Source organism: Triticum aestivum, chromosome 3B (genome assembly GCF_018294505.1).
Source record: "Triticum aestivum cultivar Chinese Spring chromosome 3B, IWGSC CS RefSeq v2.1, whole genome shotgun sequence".
Lineage (NCBI taxonomy): Eukaryota > Viridiplantae > Streptophyta > Magnoliopsida > Poales > Poaceae > Triticum > Triticum aestivum.
Window position 1 is genome coordinate 800,175,220 of NC_057801.1, and position 6,885 is coordinate 800,182,104.

Sequence of the window (6,885 nt, forward strand, 5' to 3'; positions counted from 1 at the left end):
TATTTCCCACAGTAACGCTGAGACGCCAACCAATATAAGTTTCTTGCTATCTTTCCGAAAAAAATAACCATGTTCCGAAACACTCATTAAGGTCCGTAGGTGTACATTTCAGATCAAATGCACAACTCACTAGAGCCCAGATCAAGAAAAAACAGATGATCTATTGTTTCATCTTTGCCGCAAAATACACAATTTCTCCTTTCCGGCCTCTTTTCAACAAATTATCTCTAGTGAGTATACTTTTCCTTGCTAGCAGCCAAAGAAAGAGTCTAATCTTATTAGGAACATTTGTCTTCCAAAGAAACTACCTGGGAAATCCTACATCAGACTTAATCAGAAACCTATACAGTGATTTAACAGTCTTGTGTCAGAGGTTAGCATCCACATGGGTTTGTCCCTCCCCCCATGCATTAAAACTTCTTCACACCTTGCTCTCATACTATTCCAGAGTAGCTTAGTATCCCCATAGAGAGCTCTTCTGAAGGTTAAACCATCCCAACCCTTATCAATCGCTTCTCTAATTGTAATCCCCTTATCATTGCTAATAAAAAACAGAGAGGGGTAAGCCTCTTTGAGGGATTTATCTCCAACCCACCAGTCTTCCCAAAACCTGGTGTTTCTGCCATCTCCCAATTTTTTAACATGTGGATAAAAATATTTTCTAATTTTCAAGAGATCAGACTAGAATTGGGAATCCCCATTTTTATGTTTAATTCTAGAACTACATTTGTCCCCAACATATTTTCTTTTAACAATTCCATCCCAAAAACCCTAATCATTCTCAAGTTTCCATAGCCTTTTAGCCAATAAAGCAACATTAAACATTTTAATATTAATAATACCTAGGCTCCCTGTTGTTTTGGAAGACAACAGGTTTTCCATTTTACCAAATGGTATTTCTTTTTGTCTTCCTCTGATTGCCACACCATCCTAGCTCTATAAAAATCTATTTTTTTTCCTGACTCTAGCTGGCAGGAGATAAAAGGACATCATGTATATAGGAATGTTGGACAAGCAGGATTGCACCAGAGTGACTCTTCCTGCAATATTTAGTAGTCTACCCTGCCAGCAGGCACATCTTTTCTCAATTTTTTCAGTGACATTCTTCCACATCTTGTTTCTAATTCTTTTGTTGGAAATGGGTAACCCCAAGTATTTCAGGGGGGTTTCCCCCAAGATGCAGGTGAAGATACCCTTATATAGTTCTTTTTTTCACTGGCCCCCCAAACAAGAAAGTTTCACTTTTATGAAAGTTTATTGTCAAACCTGACATTTGCTCAAAAGCAGTTAAGATAAATTTTAGATTTCTGGCAGAATCTTCATCTTCTTGTAATAAGAAAATGGTGTCATCTGCATATTGCAGCATATTGAATCCATTGTCATAGAAATCAGTGAGGACCCCTTTTACAAACCCTTCCTCTCTAGCTTTATCTAGAATGATGGCAGGAGCATCAACTGCCAAATCGAATAACAGAGGAGATAAGGAATCCCCCTGTCTCAGCCCTTTAAATGTTTTGAAGTAAGGACCTATGTCATCATTTACCTTGACTGCCACATGTCCCCCTCTCATAGTGTGTAATACCCAGTCACACCATTTGTCAGGAAAGTTTTTTAACTTGAGCATCTTATGAACAAAAGGCCACTTGATTTTTTCATATGCTTTTTCAAAGTCAACTTTGAATAGCATAGCACTTTATTTTTTATTTTTTATAGAGTTAAGAGCCTCATGCAGAATCGCCACTCCCTCCATAATATATCTACCTTTCACAAAGGCAGTTTGGATGGGTGAAATGATAGGGTTAACTACCTTGCTCAGTCTATTCATTAGTATTTTGGTGATAATCTTAAAACTGACATTTAAAAGGCAGATAGGTCTAGCATCTTTCAATTTTGGAACTAGGGTAATAATCCCATAGTTTAATCTGGCCAAATCCACTTTGCCCATATGAAATTCATCTAAAATAGCTTTCAGATCTGCCTTTAGTAGCTCCGAAAAATGTTTTTAAAAGTCTACAGCAAATCCATCAGGGCCTGGGCTTTTGTTTCTTTCCATATTGATAACCACATTTTTAATTTCTTCCAAACTAAAAGGTTTAATCAAATCATTTTCTTCTTGTGTGGATATCCCCACAGGGTTTTGAATGTCCAAATTGATATTAGTTTTTTCAGCTTGACCAAATAGATCTTTGTAGTAGGTGGTTACATGCTCCATGAGTTTGGCATCTCCCTCAATGGGTTCCCCCTCATGTTCAAGTCTAGTAATCATATTTTTCCTTTTTCTGCCATTAACTTTGGCATGATAATATCTAGTATTAGTGTCCCCCTCTTTTATCTCCTTATCTTTGTATCTTTGCAACCATTTGATATCCTCCATCTTCAGGATGTCTTTCAGTTCTTTCCTCTAGTTTTCCAGAATCTCTCTATCTAGAAAGCCAAGTCCATTAATTTCAGCTTTTTTATCAATCTCATCCAGTAACTCTAACATCTCTTTTTCCTTTTTCTGTAATCAGCATTGGCATTAATAATCCACCCCCTTATTTTCTTTCTAATGTTTTCAACTTTGTTTGCCATATGTCTAAACTAGAGCCTTTACAATTAATATTCCAATTTTTCCACAAATTCCCTAAAGCCTCCCATGAGCATCCAGGCATTTTCAAATCTAAAAATAGGTTGGGTTTTCCTATGATCCCCAGTGTCCAACAGCAGAGGGGTGTGGTCAAAAATTTCCCTTTCCATTGCATTAACCATAGCTAGGGGGTATTTGTCCTCCCAATCTGGAAAGATTAAAATCCTATCCAGTTTCTCATATCTGGGATCAGGCAAGTTGTTGGCCCATGTATATTTTCTCCCATTCGGTGGGAGTTCCCTGAGTCCAGCGTGCTCAATGATAGCATTGAAAACAAAACTAAAATGATCTAGTCCTCCAGGCTCATTTTTTCAGAACTATTCCTGATCAAATTAAAATGTCCCCCGGTCACACAAGGATGTGTATTGTCTTGATAAAATCTGGATAATTCAGCCACAAAGGCTGCTTTCCCATATTTTTGAGCATCACCATAAACTGTGACTAGATTCCAACTGAACATGGCTATTTTATCAAACAAGAGTAATTTAATGAAATATGACCCTTTTTCCACTTGCAAAATATCAAAGCACTCACTATTTATTCCTACAAAAATCCCCCCAGATTTGCCTCTAGGGGCAATCCATTCCCAGAGAAAACTCTATCCTCCAGCAAGGTTATTTAACTCATTTTTTGTGAAGTCACTTTTAATGGTTTCATGAAGTCCAACAAAATCTAATTGTTTTTCCAAAATGGTATCTCTAATGAAATTTCTCTTAATATCCTTCCCAAGCCCCCTGACATTCCAAAACATGCCTCTCATTTATTCTTTCTTTTATTTTTTTCGTTCTATCCCCCCACTCAAGATGGATATTTCTCCAGCCCCAAAGGCTAGCTTTCCACCTCTCCTTTTTTTGTTACTAGAGAAAATCTTTTTCAATTTGTCATGATGTTCTATCTCTATATCACCCTCAGAATTATCTCCTTCAGAGCACAAGTCCTCTAATTCAACATCTCCAATGTCAATAAGACTTGGAGAGTCATCTTTATTCTCCTCCCTATTCTCATTTATGATTTTCTGGAGATATATATCTCTTCTAGCCTGTTCCATATTAGAAATCAGGTCTAGGTTGTGGGTAACCATATCAAGAGCACATCCCAAATCAATTCCAACCATGTTAGCCATATCATATAAAGAAATTTTTTTATCAGAAAGAACAGGATTCTTACAATAATTGTATTTTTCAGCTGCCCTTTCCTTGGCCAGATCTTCTATTTTAGCATCTTTCTTGTCTAGGTTTCTATCACTTCTTCTAGCAGGTCCATCCTTGTCTTTATCTTTGTCTCCTTCCTCCTTCTTGTGAATCCCTAGTTTTGTGCCTAGTGATTCAACAAAATCTTGACTAGCTGAATAATCCACAGGCTCTGCATAAGCATCTTCTGGTGCATTGTCCTGGGGTACTTCAGATTCCATTTGATTCTTCTCACCCAATTCTTCTCCATATATTTCTTTCTCTTCCCAAGCATCAATCTTTTCTATGCAATTTTTTATCAGCTCCTGCTGACCATGGATCATTTCCAGCAGACTTCTCTTCTCAATTCCCCACATAGCAGTCTTTTTTTCCTCCATAACTTTCCAAGCATCATTTCTGCATCTGATTTCTTCCACCTCTTGAAATTTTGTAAGGGCTTTATCTAGCTCCACCTCCATTTTCTTTCTCAATCTCACCTCTAGCATAAAATTTTCCTGCATCTTCAAGATCTCATCATTCTTCTGTTGCATCTCCTCAAATTGCTTGAGTCCTATACTTCCGAAGGAGATGTTTTCTTTATTTCCATTAACTCCTGACCCATCAATTTTAAATTTTTTTCTGACCTCCCATATCATTTCCCTCCAGTTCAGGTCCCATGGTCTCAAACTTTCTCTTCTCATCATACCACCCTTATTCAACTACTTCCTCCAACTCAATGCTGATTCTGTATATCATCAGGTCCTTGTTAGTAATCTCAGTTTGATGAGGAATTTTTCAAAAATATCTGACTCCCACCTTAGCCTTGATTTTCTCTTTCAAAATGGTGGCCATATCAATTTCCAAAACAGGACCAATAGAAGTAGTCACCTCAGACATACCAAAAAAATGACTAAAACACTCAGGGATTTTCCCAAACTGCACCCACACTGTGTGTAACTTGCCAATAGCTTAAGTGTCATATGTCTAGCTGTCTACATTAATCACAGCATTGGTCCCCAGCAGATTGAAATTTCCAAACTTGTGAAGTTCTGCCAGTCTACTTTTGCTGGGGAATCTCATCAGGTAAGCTTGGTCTCCATGTTTTTTGCATCGCCATTGCCAATTCCAACTGAACATGTAGTTAAAACCTTTCAGAAATTGAATCTCATTAATCTTCCCAGAAGATATGTTCACAATTGCCATAGGGTTAATCTGCTCACTACTGACCACCTCTTTAGAATTTTGCACCAGCAGCACTCCCAATCCTCTGGCTGCATATCCAATGAACTTGGGAGTTGGCTTGATTTGTTTTGGCCAAGCACAATCCTCAGTGATGTGAGAATTCTTGCCACAGATAATACAATTTGGTAACTTGCAGTCCCTAGTCAGGTGCCCGGTGTCCTTACATTTGTTGCATATCACTCTGAAGTTTCCACCAGTTTTGTTTTGATCCAAGCTCTCTCTCTCTCTGGCCAAACCTGTTGTTTTGAAGCCATCCTTTCTGACCCTGCTTGTTCCCCACATCGATGTTAGCTTCACTTTTGATCATGTGATCTTTTCCTACATTAAAATCTTTCTGAGCCTCATTAGTTAGGGCACCTCTACTGCTTTCAGGAGGGGTAACAATTCCACCCCCAGACGAGCTCTCCATCTTTTGCTGGGACATCTGTTATCAGAGCCCCAAACCATTGTTGTTGTTGGATCAGATCAAAAGAGGAAACAGGCATCACCACATCCTCTTTTCCTTTGAGATCTCTAATTATTAGATCATCTTCCATCCTCTTCACAGTTTCCTCCTTGGAGCTCGCAGGGAGCATCAGATCTGCCATCCCTTTTTTTCCTCCATCTACCTGCTGATCAAATTTCTCAATCTCCTCTCTGTACCCAAATCTTCCACCTCCTCTCTCATTGTTGGGATAAATCTCTCTAAACCTGTAAATTTCTTCTTCTTTTCTCCTATACTAGAAATTATCTCTCCCTCCCCTATTGAATCTTCCTCCTCCCCGGAATCCTCCAGGCCCTCTGTTCATCTTCTCAGTCTCTTCACTATCACCAAGTGGCGGCGGGAGAAGAGGAAACCCTAAATCCTTGAGGGGATTGCACTCTCTCTCAAAGCAAAGGAGAGGCGTACTATTTATATTCATAAAGGCTTGGGAAAGCATATTCCTACCACCAGCTTCCCTTTTTGCTTTGCCAAAAGTTTGTCTCTCTTTACCAGTCCCTTTTTCACCCCAAGTGGGGAAGGACTTGCCAAATCTACCCACCATCTAGACAGGCATTGCCACTTGACATTCATCGATCACCATATTATCTAGATGCATACAATCCCTCAACCTGAAATTTGGTATTTGCACATAGTTTGTACAATTCATCTTTTCAACTATATATCTACTTCTTCTAATGAGATCGGAATCGATCTTGCAACTGGAGTCTATATCAGATCCAGCGCCGTGATCAACATCTCTCATCTTCTTTTTAATTCTGTCACCCACTCCCCAATTTACTCTCCTTCCTGGGTGATGCCCCCCGGATACCGGACCAAACCATGCTTAGGCCCAGCAGTTTCTTCAGGGCCAGTTTCTTCAGCAGCACCAGAGTTATTTTCTTCATGATCCAGAATGACTTCTTCAGCAGATTCTTCGGTGGGATGATATCCTCAGTAGCTTTGAACTTGGTGGATTCCTCAGGTGACATTTCATCTAGCACAGGGGTAGGTGCTCTCTTTGCAAGCCATTAGTTTCATCGAAGTGCACGTCTACAGTTTCAACAATCCTGTGATGATTGATGTTGAAGACTCTATAGGTGTGCGAATCCGTTCCGTAACCAAGCATAAAACCCTCGTGTGCTTTCGGTGCAAACTTAGAGTGATGGTGAGGATCTCTAATCTAGCATTTTGCACCGAAGACTTTGAAATAACTTACATCGGGTTTCTTGTTAGTGAGGAGTTCGTATGAGGTCTTTTTGAAGAATTTGTGAAGATATACTCTGTTGATGATGTGGCACGCAGTATTGATTGCTTCAGGCCAGAAGCGCTAAGGTGTCTTGTATTCATCAAGCATAGTGCGAGCCATCTCAACGAGAGTTCTGTTC

The 6,885-nt window shown here is 39.3% G+C and overlaps 1 pseudogene; it reads right to left on the bottom strand.

The window, feature by feature from the left end:
* Nucleotides 1-329: 329 nt before the first annotated feature.
* Nucleotides 330-4,499, bottom strand: LOC123067950 (uncharacterized; annotated as a pseudogene).
* Between the last annotated feature and the right edge of the window lie 2,386 nt (nucleotides 4,500-6,885).